Below are 9992 nucleotides of genomic sequence, written 5' to 3'. Positions count from 1 at the left end.
AATTTGGAGTTATTGGATGAGATTTATTTATTTATTTATTTATTTATTTATTTATTTATTAAGAGATAAGAGAACAACTCCAAATTATCTTTTATTTATACAAAAAGGGCATATTTAGCAAAAGACACTGAAAAAAGAGTTGCTATGGCCCAGGAGACAAGGCAGGGAGGTGACAGGTCTAGGGAGGCCCTGCTAGGGGAAGAGTCTGGGAAAGGTGGTGACAAGTCCTGGGTAAGTGCTGAGTGGTGAGGGCCACAGAAAGGAGCAAGCTCCAGTTGGATCAACAGGTCATGGGTGGGACTCATAGTGACCTCGCCACTAACTCTTGAAAGAGTCCCAATCAAGTGCTGTCTGCTGGAGTGAGAGCCACTCCCTGGTTCCTGGAGGGCACCCACCAACGGACACAGGACTGGAAGCCCAGGCTGGGAAGTGCAACCCGGGGTGAAGGCCAGGGAGAAGCAGGTGCTCTGCAGTGGCCAGGAAAGGTCCAGACTGGGCGGTGGAATTGCTTCTGTTACATGCGGGCATTCTTCTCTGTCTCTGCCAGGCACTCTCGGACTAGGGCTAGGCATGGATGATGCCTCTCTTCAGGCGCCCCATGGCGCTCTTGCTGCCAGCATAGGTTGGCCGGATCTCTTTACCCATCTATCTCCTCTATGACCGACAGCAGGTCCGCGTAGGTGCTCTGGGAGCCCTGGGCGCCAGGTGGCTTCATTGCCTGCAGATGGCCATGGAGGGTGGTCCAAAATCGTTAAACGGGCCTGAAAGGGGCAGCGGCTCCAGGCACCGAGCCCGACCGCGATGGGACACTTCTGGCTGTGGGGACCCGGGTGGCAGGCCCAGGGGTGCTGGAGCCGGGGGTGCTGCTGAGGGCGGGGGCGATGGGTTTGTAGGACATCCCTAACTCTTGGGTGCAGTGGACGCCGGCCGGCCGCTCCTCTGGGGTTGGCTGCTTGGCCACCCAGCCGCGCTCTGATTCTATTGGATGAGTTTTAAAGTGTTCTCTCTACTCTTCAGTTCTGAAGCAGACTATGGGAAATAGGTACTTTGAAGATTTTTATAGGTGAGCTTAATTTTTTATTTGTTTTGAAAAATGTTAAAATGCTAAAGTCAGTGGTCTTTGGAATAATCTGATGCAGAAATACTCACCTCTTTGCTGATTTCATCTTAGCTGAAGATTTTCTAACAAATAAGCACTTCCATCAGTACCTGTGTACTAGTCACTATACTGATAAGTATAATGGGAAGTTACTGAATGATAAGAAATGCCTGGATATCTGGATTGGTTATTTCCTGATATTCCTAAGAAAGTATATCATCAACTCCTTTGTCTCAGCAAGCCACAGTAATAAGCATGGATTAGTGTTATTAAATTTAGATCTATTTTTAATGTATGTATTTAAGGCTGTTAACACCCTTTAAGCATTGCTTTAGTATAGCCTACACATTTTGAAAAAGTGTTTTTATTTTTACTTAGTTCAAGATATTTTACAGACAGAACATAACAACTTTTTAATTGAAGTATAATTGGTATAAAATATTAGTTTCAGGTGTACAAATAGATTTTAAAATTATATACTTTATGCTATATTCACCACAAGTAGAGATACAATTTGTCACCATACAATGCTATGACAATACCACTGACCATATTCTCTATGCTGTACTTTTTATCTCCATGACTTACTCATTCCATAACTGGAAACCTGTACTTCCCATGCCTCTTAACCCATTTTTCTCATCTCTTCACCCCACTCTACTCTGTCAAATATTCACTTGTTCTTTGTATTTAGGGATCTGTTTCTACTTTTTTATTTCTTTTTTTTTTTTAGATTCCACATATAAGTGAAATCAAATGGCATTTGTCTTTTTCCATTTGATTTATTTCAGTTAGCTTTAGTCCTCTAGATCTATTTATGTTGTTGAATATGGCAAGATCTCATTCTTTCTTATTGCTGACTAATCCACTGTGTGTGTGTGTGTGTGTGCGCGTAGGTTGCTTCGACATCTTGTTTATTACAAATAATGCTGCAGTAAACACAGACTGCATGTCTGTTTGAATTAGTGTTTTCATTTCCTTAGGGTAAATAACAAATAGTGGAATTACTAGATCATGTGGTATTTCTATTCTTAATTTTTTGAAGAACCTCCATACTGTTTTTCATAGTGGCTGAACCAACTTAAATTCATACCAGCAACACAGAAGTGTCTCTTTTTCTCCACATCTTCACAAACACTTGCTAATCTTTGTCTTTATTTATTTATGTAATGTCTGCATCCAATGTGGAGCTCTAACTCATGACCCCAAGATCAAGAATCACATGCTGAGTTAGCCAGTTGCCCCTATTTTGCGTCTTTTTGATGCTAGCCATTCTGAATGATTTAAGATGATCTCTCATCATTTTCGATGGCATTTCCTTGATGATTAGTGATGTAGAGCATCTTTTTCATGTGTCTATTCAATGTGTATGTCTTCTTTGGAAAAATGCCTATTCAGGTCCTCTGCTGTTTTAAAATCAGACTTTTTTTTTGGGGGGGGGGTCGAGTTATACAAGTTCTTTATATATCTTGGATATTAACCCCGCATGAATACTTGTATATGATATATTCTTCTGCCATTTATAGGTTGCCTTTTCATGTTGTTAGTGGTTTCTCTTTCTATGAAAAGCTCTTCATTTTGATGTAGTCCCAGTAGTTTATTTTTGCTTTTTTTCCCCTCACCTTAGGCAATATATCTAGAAAACTGTTGATAAGGCTAAAATCAAAGAGATTACTGAATATGTTTCCTTCTAGGACTTTTATTATTTTAGATCTCCTGAAGATCTTTATATCCTAAAGGAATTTAGGTCTTTAATCCACTTTGAATTTATTTCGTGTACTACATAATGAAGTCAATTTCATTCTTTGGCATGTAGCTGTCCAGTTTCCCTAACACCTTTTATTGAAGAGAGTTTCTTTTTCCCATTACATATTCTTGCCTCCTTTGTTGATGATTAATTGATGATCTAGTTGTGGGTTTACTTCTAGGTTTTTTATCTTGTTCCACTGATCTATGTGTCTATTTGGGGGCCAGTACCATACTGTTTTGATGACTACAGCTTTGTTGATTTTTCGCTATTTTTATAGTTTTGGGTTTTTTCTCTTTGATCTCTTTCCTTATGGTTGATGACCTTATTAGTGTTATGCTTGTCTTTTTGTGTGTCTATTACAGGTTTATGGTTTGCAGTTACCATGAAGTTCATATATAACATCCTAAATGTACAGAAGTCTATATTTGGTTGGTGGTCACTTAAGTTGGAACACATTTTAAATGAATTTCATTTTTACTCCCCATGTCCAAGTTTTATGTATATGTTAAGACATTTTACATTATCATTTTGTGAGACCCCTTATGTAGTTTATTAGATAAAATTGAATTTTACTACTTCTGACTTTTAATTTTCACATTAGCTTTATAAGTGTTTGCTCTACTACCTTTACTGTTGTTTGCTTTTACTCATGATGTTTCTTCCTTTCATAATTTCCTTTATTAATTATAGCCCTTTCTTTTTCACTGAGATAAGTCCTTCAACATTCTTTTAATGTTGGTTTAGTGGTGATGAATTCCTTCAGCTTTCACTTCTGTTGGAAAGTCTTTATCACCTTTCAATTCTGAATGATAACCTTGCCCTTGCAATGTAGAATATTCTTTGTTCTAGGGTTTTTACCTCTAGCACTTTGTAGGCCAGAAGTGGCTGGCATGATATATTCAAAGTTTCTGCTCGAAAATTAGCTGATAACCTTAAGAGATTCTCTTGCATGTTATTAGATGCTTCTCTCTTGCTGCTTTTGAAATTATCTGTCTTTAATAATTGGCATTTTCCTTATTATGTGTTGTGATGTGGATCTCCTTGGATTCATCCTGTTTGGAACTCTTTGTGCATCCTAAACCTGAATGTCTATTTCCTTTCCCAGATTAGGGAAGTTTTCAGCTGCCTCTTTCTTTGCCTTCCTGGAATCTCTGTAATGCAAATGTTTATTTACTTGATGTTGTCAAAGAGATTCCTTTACCTATCCTAATTTTAATGTATTTTTTTTCTTTTTGCTGTTCAGCTTGGGTGTTTTCCATTATCCTGTCTCCAGATTGCTGAACTATTTTTCTGTATCCTCTAATATACTGTTGATTTTCTCTAGTGTACTTTTTATTTCAGTTGTTGTGTTTAAGTCTGATTTGTTATTTTATTTTCTGTGTGTTTGTTGAAGTTCTTACTAACTTTTCTCCAGTCTAGTGAGCATTCTTATGACCATTATCTTTGACCTGTTTATCAAGTAGATGGGTTATTTCTCTTTAATTTAGTTCTTTTTCTGAGGTTTTGCCATGTATTTCACTGGAGCAAATTCCAGTCTTCTCATTTTGCTTGTGTTTCTGTGAATTAGGTGGAATAGCTATTTCTCTAAAACTTAAAGGAATAATATGTATGTTGGTTTTCTGCACAGACTCTGTGTGCCTGCCTGCTTGGTGCTATGGCTGACCTGGACTGGGGCTTACTTGGTGGGATGGCTGGACTTGAGATAAGCATGGGCCAGTGCAGTCCTGGGCCTCTCTGTACAAAGGATGCCAGCATCCCATAGTCGTCAGCACAGTGAGTACCCTGGTGGGGCAGCTGGAGCCAAAGTGGTATTGGCCTAGAGAGTTCTGAGGAGCTTTGTGCCTCTTTCACTTTGACCAGATGATTGGAACTGTAGTGAGTGCTGACCAGGGGTGTCCTTGTGTATGCCTTAGTGGAATGGATTATACTGGTATAGGATAGGGGCCTGGGGCTCACTCTGGCAGTAGGCTGGCTAAGGCACCTGGACCCTGTTCCTACCCATGCTATCAAGGTGAAAGGGAAATATAAACTGTGGCACTCACCAGCCCCTCTGACTCAGAGAGCATTCCCATGTTTCCCTCACTGTTGTTGGAGTTTGGAGTTAGATCCTTTATGTTATAGTTTCTCTTTTAAGCCATGGCACTTGGTACACCTGGGTGGCTCAGTGATTGAGGCTCTGCCTTTGGCTCAGGTCATGATCCCAGGATCCTGGGATCAAATCTCGCATGAGGTTCCCTATGGGGATCCTGCTTTTCCCTCTGCCTGTGTCTCTGCCTCTCTCTCTCTGTGTCTCTCATGAATAAATAAATAAAAATCTTAAATAAAAACAAAAATAAAATTTAAAAAATCTTAAAAATACAAACAAACATGGCACTTGTTTTGTTTTGGCCCCAGGGCATCCAGGGCTGGTGCAGACTAGGGGATCATGGCCTGCTGAAGCAGCCAGCTGGCTATGGCATCTGGACTCTGCTCTGTCTTTGTTATAAAGGTAAAGGGGAATATAAGAAGTGGGGTTCATTCAGCCCCTCCAATTTAAAGAGTTCCAGTAGCTCCTCTGCTGTTTGGCAGGGTTCTAGGTTTGCTTCCTTTATATTTTAGGCCTTTAAGTCACGTTTATTTTCCTTTACTCAGGGCAGATGAATCTGTTCATAATACCCCAGTACTATCCCTTTCCTTTTTTTTTTTTTTTTTTTTTTAATTTTTTTTTTTTTAAAGATTTTTATTTATTTATTCGTGATAGAGAGAGAGAGAGAGGCAGAGACACAGGCAGAGAGAGAAGCAGGCTCCATGCACCGGGAGCCCGACGTGGGATTCGATCCCGGGTCTCCAGGATCACGCCCTGGGCCAAAGGCAGGCGCCAAACCGCTGTGCCACCCAGGGATCCCCTACTATCCCTTTCCACTGCAATTCTCAGCATCATGGATAGAAGTTGCCTTTTTTTTTTTTTTTAAATCATGATCTCTTTTGCTGTTCTTCTATGTGGGTTCTCTTTGGTTATGTAGGAGCTATTCAGACAACCTCAGTTCTTTAGGAGAAATTGCCCTCTACATAGGTGTTTGTAGAGGAGATGAGTTCAGGGATTTTCTAGAACTTTGGACTGGATAAACAGTTGTTTGTTTTATCATTTTACCAGTTCAAGTGTAATATAGAAACAGTTCTCATTAAGTTCCTTCATCCTCCCTTATTTATAATAAATTGTACTAAATCTATCTTCTGCATACATTTAGAAACATTTGAATGTGTTATAATTTGCCTCACATGTAAAATATTACTTAGAAAATGAAGAGGAGAAGAATCTGTTGTATTTATCTATATTTTTACATGTCGTGTTATTTCCTTTTTTGGTGACATTCCAAAGTTCCTTCTTTTATAATTTTGTTTTTTGAATTTAAAGTACATCCTTTAGGTATTCCTTTAGGGTAGATTTGCTGGTGACAAATCTTTTAGTATTCTTTAAATCCACATTGTCTCAATTTCCCTTTCATTCCTGTAAGAATGTTTCACTGGATTTGGGATTCTGGATTGACAACTCTTTTCTTGTAATTATTGAAAAATATATGCCATGTCCTTTTGACCCTCATTTTTGTTTTGTTTTTGATGAAAAATCCACTGTTCTTGAAAATTTTTTCCCCTCTAGGTTTTTTTTTCCTCTCTGGTTTTTTTCAATATTGCACCTTTATTTTTAGTCTTCAGAAGTTTAATGTGTATTTATATAGATTTATCTCATTTTGGGTTTGGTTAGCTGCTTTAAGCTGTAGGTTTATTCTTCATGTCACATTTGCAAAGTTTTTAGTTGTTTCGTCAAGGACTTCTTCATTCCTTCCTTCTTTGTCTTCTTCAGGGACTCCAAGGACATGGATATTAGAGCTTTTATTATAATAATTCTGCATGATACTGGATTTTTCCCCAGTGTAGTTCTCTCTGCACTTAAATTGAGGGATTTTTAATTTTTTAATTTTTTGGATTTTCTCTTCTGTCTCCTTCACTCTGCTTATGAGTCTGTCCTTGAGCTTCTTTTTGTTTTTTGTTTCATTTTTAGATTTTATTTATTTATTCATTAGAGACAGAGACAGGTATAGACACAGGCAGAGGGAGAAGCAGGCCCCCTGCAAGGAGCCCAATGTGTCACTTGATCCCAGGACCCTGGGATCTTATCCTGAGCCGAAGGCAGACACTCAACCACTGAGCCAGCCAGGTGTCCCTGTACTTGAGCTTCTTATTCCATATATTATTTAGTTTTAAAATCTCCATTTGATTCTGCTATTTTTTTTTCTTGAAACTTGCTATTTCCTTGCTGAGGCTTTTAATTTTTTTAAAGCATGTAATTATTTTTCTAGCATATTTTTAAATAGCTGCTTTAAACTTTTTGTCAGCTAATTCTAACAAGTTGTTAAAATTGTTAGTGTTGAAATCTTTATTTTCCAATTGTTGCCATAGCAAGTTACCACAAATGTAGTGGCTTTTAACAACAAATTTATTGTCTTACAATTATAATGGTCAGAAATCTAAAATTGGTTTCACTGGTTGAAAGTTAAGGTACCTCTGGGTCTTTATTCCTTTCTATAAGCTCTCGTGGAAACTTCTTCTTTTCAAGCTTCTAAAAGCTAGTTGTGCTTCTTATACTTTCCTTCCATTTTTAGAGCTAGTAATGGCTAGTCAAGCCTTTCTTATATGTATCACTCTGATACTAAGTCTTCTGCCTTTCTCTTATCTTTTTAAAGTACTCGTGTTCTTCTGCTTCCTCTATCCTCATTGTGATAATATCCAGTTGTTTTGCATCTCAGTTATAGCATTATTTTTTTTTTTCTGCCTACTAGTTTTTAGGTCTTTTATAGCTGCAGTAAGGGTTTCTCTGGTATCTCCTATGCTTTTTTCAAGCTCTAGTATTCTTGAGTGACTGTTGTTTTGAATTCTTGCTCAGATATATTTCTTATATCTGTTTTGAGCAAGTCTCTCTGTGACTTCTTTCTAATCTTTCCTTAGGGGAGAATTCCTCCATTTTGTCATTTTGGCTAATTTTTTATCTTTTGTTTTATGAAGGCTTTGTTATGCTTCCTGCTACTCCGAGTAATACTGTACTAAAAAGGGGTTATACACTCTCCAGGACCTGGCACTTCAGCAGAGCACACAGCATACATAAGAAACACTTCATGATGTGTTTTGACTGCTCTTTGCCATAGGTCATTCATCTGCAGAGTCCCTCCTTGCTTGCAGTGGGGAGTGTTTGGGACCTTAACTAGATGTGCTTTAATTTGTTTGTTAAGATGATCCCAATAAAAGAAAAACAATAATGAAAAAGAAAAAAATGAACAAAAACCTGGTCCAAAAAAGAAAAAAAGAAGCCTGATCCACAAAATGAAAAAGGGAACAAACCAGCAAAAACCTATAAGCCTGATTCCAATGGAAAAAAAAATAGGGGAAAGCCTGTTCTTATTTCCACCAGGACTAAAGCTGATGCTTTGGAGCTCTCTATGATCAGTGGTCTTGGTACATGTGGGGTACCTGTGTTGGCCCTCTGAGGGAGAGGCTGGCTGCCCTGGCTCACAATCAGACATTCTCTGGTAAAGATGCCCCTGCAGGGCACAGAGGGATGAAGTTTGGTATAAGCAGCTACAACCACCACTGGAGGTGCTCTGTTTTTCTCTGAAGTCTGACAATGCTGGTGGGCAAGGTGAAGGGAAGGAGAGGTAGAAGATGGCTTCACATTCCCCCTCTCATCCTGGGGAGGGAAACTCCCAGCCACCACTACTCAGGAAGCCCTCACAGAAAAGCCAACAATCTCTTCTCCTATAGTCCAAGTCTCTATCTGATCTCTGCCTTCAACCTGTCTGAGTCTGGGCCAGTTGCATATCTGGTGCCACAATTCTGTTTTGAATCCCAGTTACATGTCAGAGATCAAACTCAAAATCTTAAAGGACCCAGCCAGGTAGGGACCTATTCTCCTCCCCTGGAGAAGATCCTCACAGTGCTGTGCCTGGCTCTGCCTAGTAGCATGTTATTTAATTAACTTCATGTATTTTTCATACATTTTTCTGCTCTTTACAGATTTTTTCTTTTGGTAGATTTCTAGTTTCCTAGCATTATGGCCAGAAAAGGTGCATAGTATGATTTCAGCTTTTTTGAATATGTTCTATGTACATTTGAAACATATGTGTATTCTGCTGTTGTAGAGTGGAATGCTCTGTATTCGTCTGTTAAATCCATCTTGTCCAGTGTGTTGTTCAAAGCCACTGATTCCTTGTCAACTTTCTGTTTGGATGATCCATCCATGCAAGTGGGGTGTTAAAGTCCACTATTATTATTGTATCAATAATTTCCTTTATGTTTGTTATTAACTCTTTCATTTATCTGGGTGTTCCTATGTCAGGTGCATAAATATTTACAATTGTTTTATCTTATTGGATTGTTCCCTTTTGTTTTAAAGTCTATCTTCTGTGACAGACATTTGCTACCCTTTCTTTTGACATTTGCATGGTAAATGTTTCTCCATCACTTTACTTTCAATCTGCTGGTGTCTCAGTCTGAAATGAGTCTCTTGTAGGCAATATATAGATGGGTCTTGTTTTTTTTTTTTTTTTAAGATTTTATTTATTTATTTATTCATGAGAAACACACACAGAGAGAGGCAGAGACACAGGCAGAGAGAGAAGTAGGCTCCATGCAGGGAGCCAATGAGGGACTCGATTCCAAGACTCTAGGATCATGCCTGGGCCAAAGGCAGACGTTCAACTGATGAGCCACCCAGGTGTTCCGGGTCTTGTTTTTTTATCCACTCTGTCACTCTATGTCTTTTTATTGGAACATTTAGGCCATTTGCATTCAAATATTTATTGATAAGCATTTCCTATTTTGTTACTTTTTTGTGGTTTTTGTTCTCTTTCATGGCTTGTTGACTTTCTTTAGTGATTTAGGTTCCTTTCTCTTTATCCTTTGCATATCTAATACTAGTTTTTGATTTGCGCTTACCACTCAGTTTGTGCATAACATCATCTTCTGCATGTAGTCTGCATTAAGTTTATGGTCACCTACATTTGAACCCATTCTTCACTCCTTTCCTCCCATATTTAGGATGTAAAATATAATACCCTATACCTTTTTCTTTGTGAATCCTTTGACTGCTTTTTACTGAAATATTCATTTTTA

General features: G+C 38.5%; 1 pseudogene; it reads right to left on the bottom strand.

Moving 5' to 3' along the window:
- Nucleotides 1–514: 514 nt before the first annotated feature.
- LOC112935059 (cyclin-dependent kinase 2-associated protein 2 pseudogene) lies at nucleotides 515–898 on the bottom strand (annotated as a pseudogene).
- Nucleotides 899–9992: the final 9094 nt, after the last annotated feature.

This window comes from Vulpes vulpes, chromosome 7, assembly GCF_048418805.1.
Source record: "Vulpes vulpes isolate BD-2025 chromosome 7, VulVul3, whole genome shotgun sequence".
Taxonomy (NCBI): Eukaryota; Metazoa; Chordata; class Mammalia; order Carnivora; family Canidae; genus Vulpes; species Vulpes vulpes.
The sequence above is the reverse complement of the archived record's forward strand: the minus strand, read 5'-3'. Positions and strand labels throughout refer to the sequence as shown.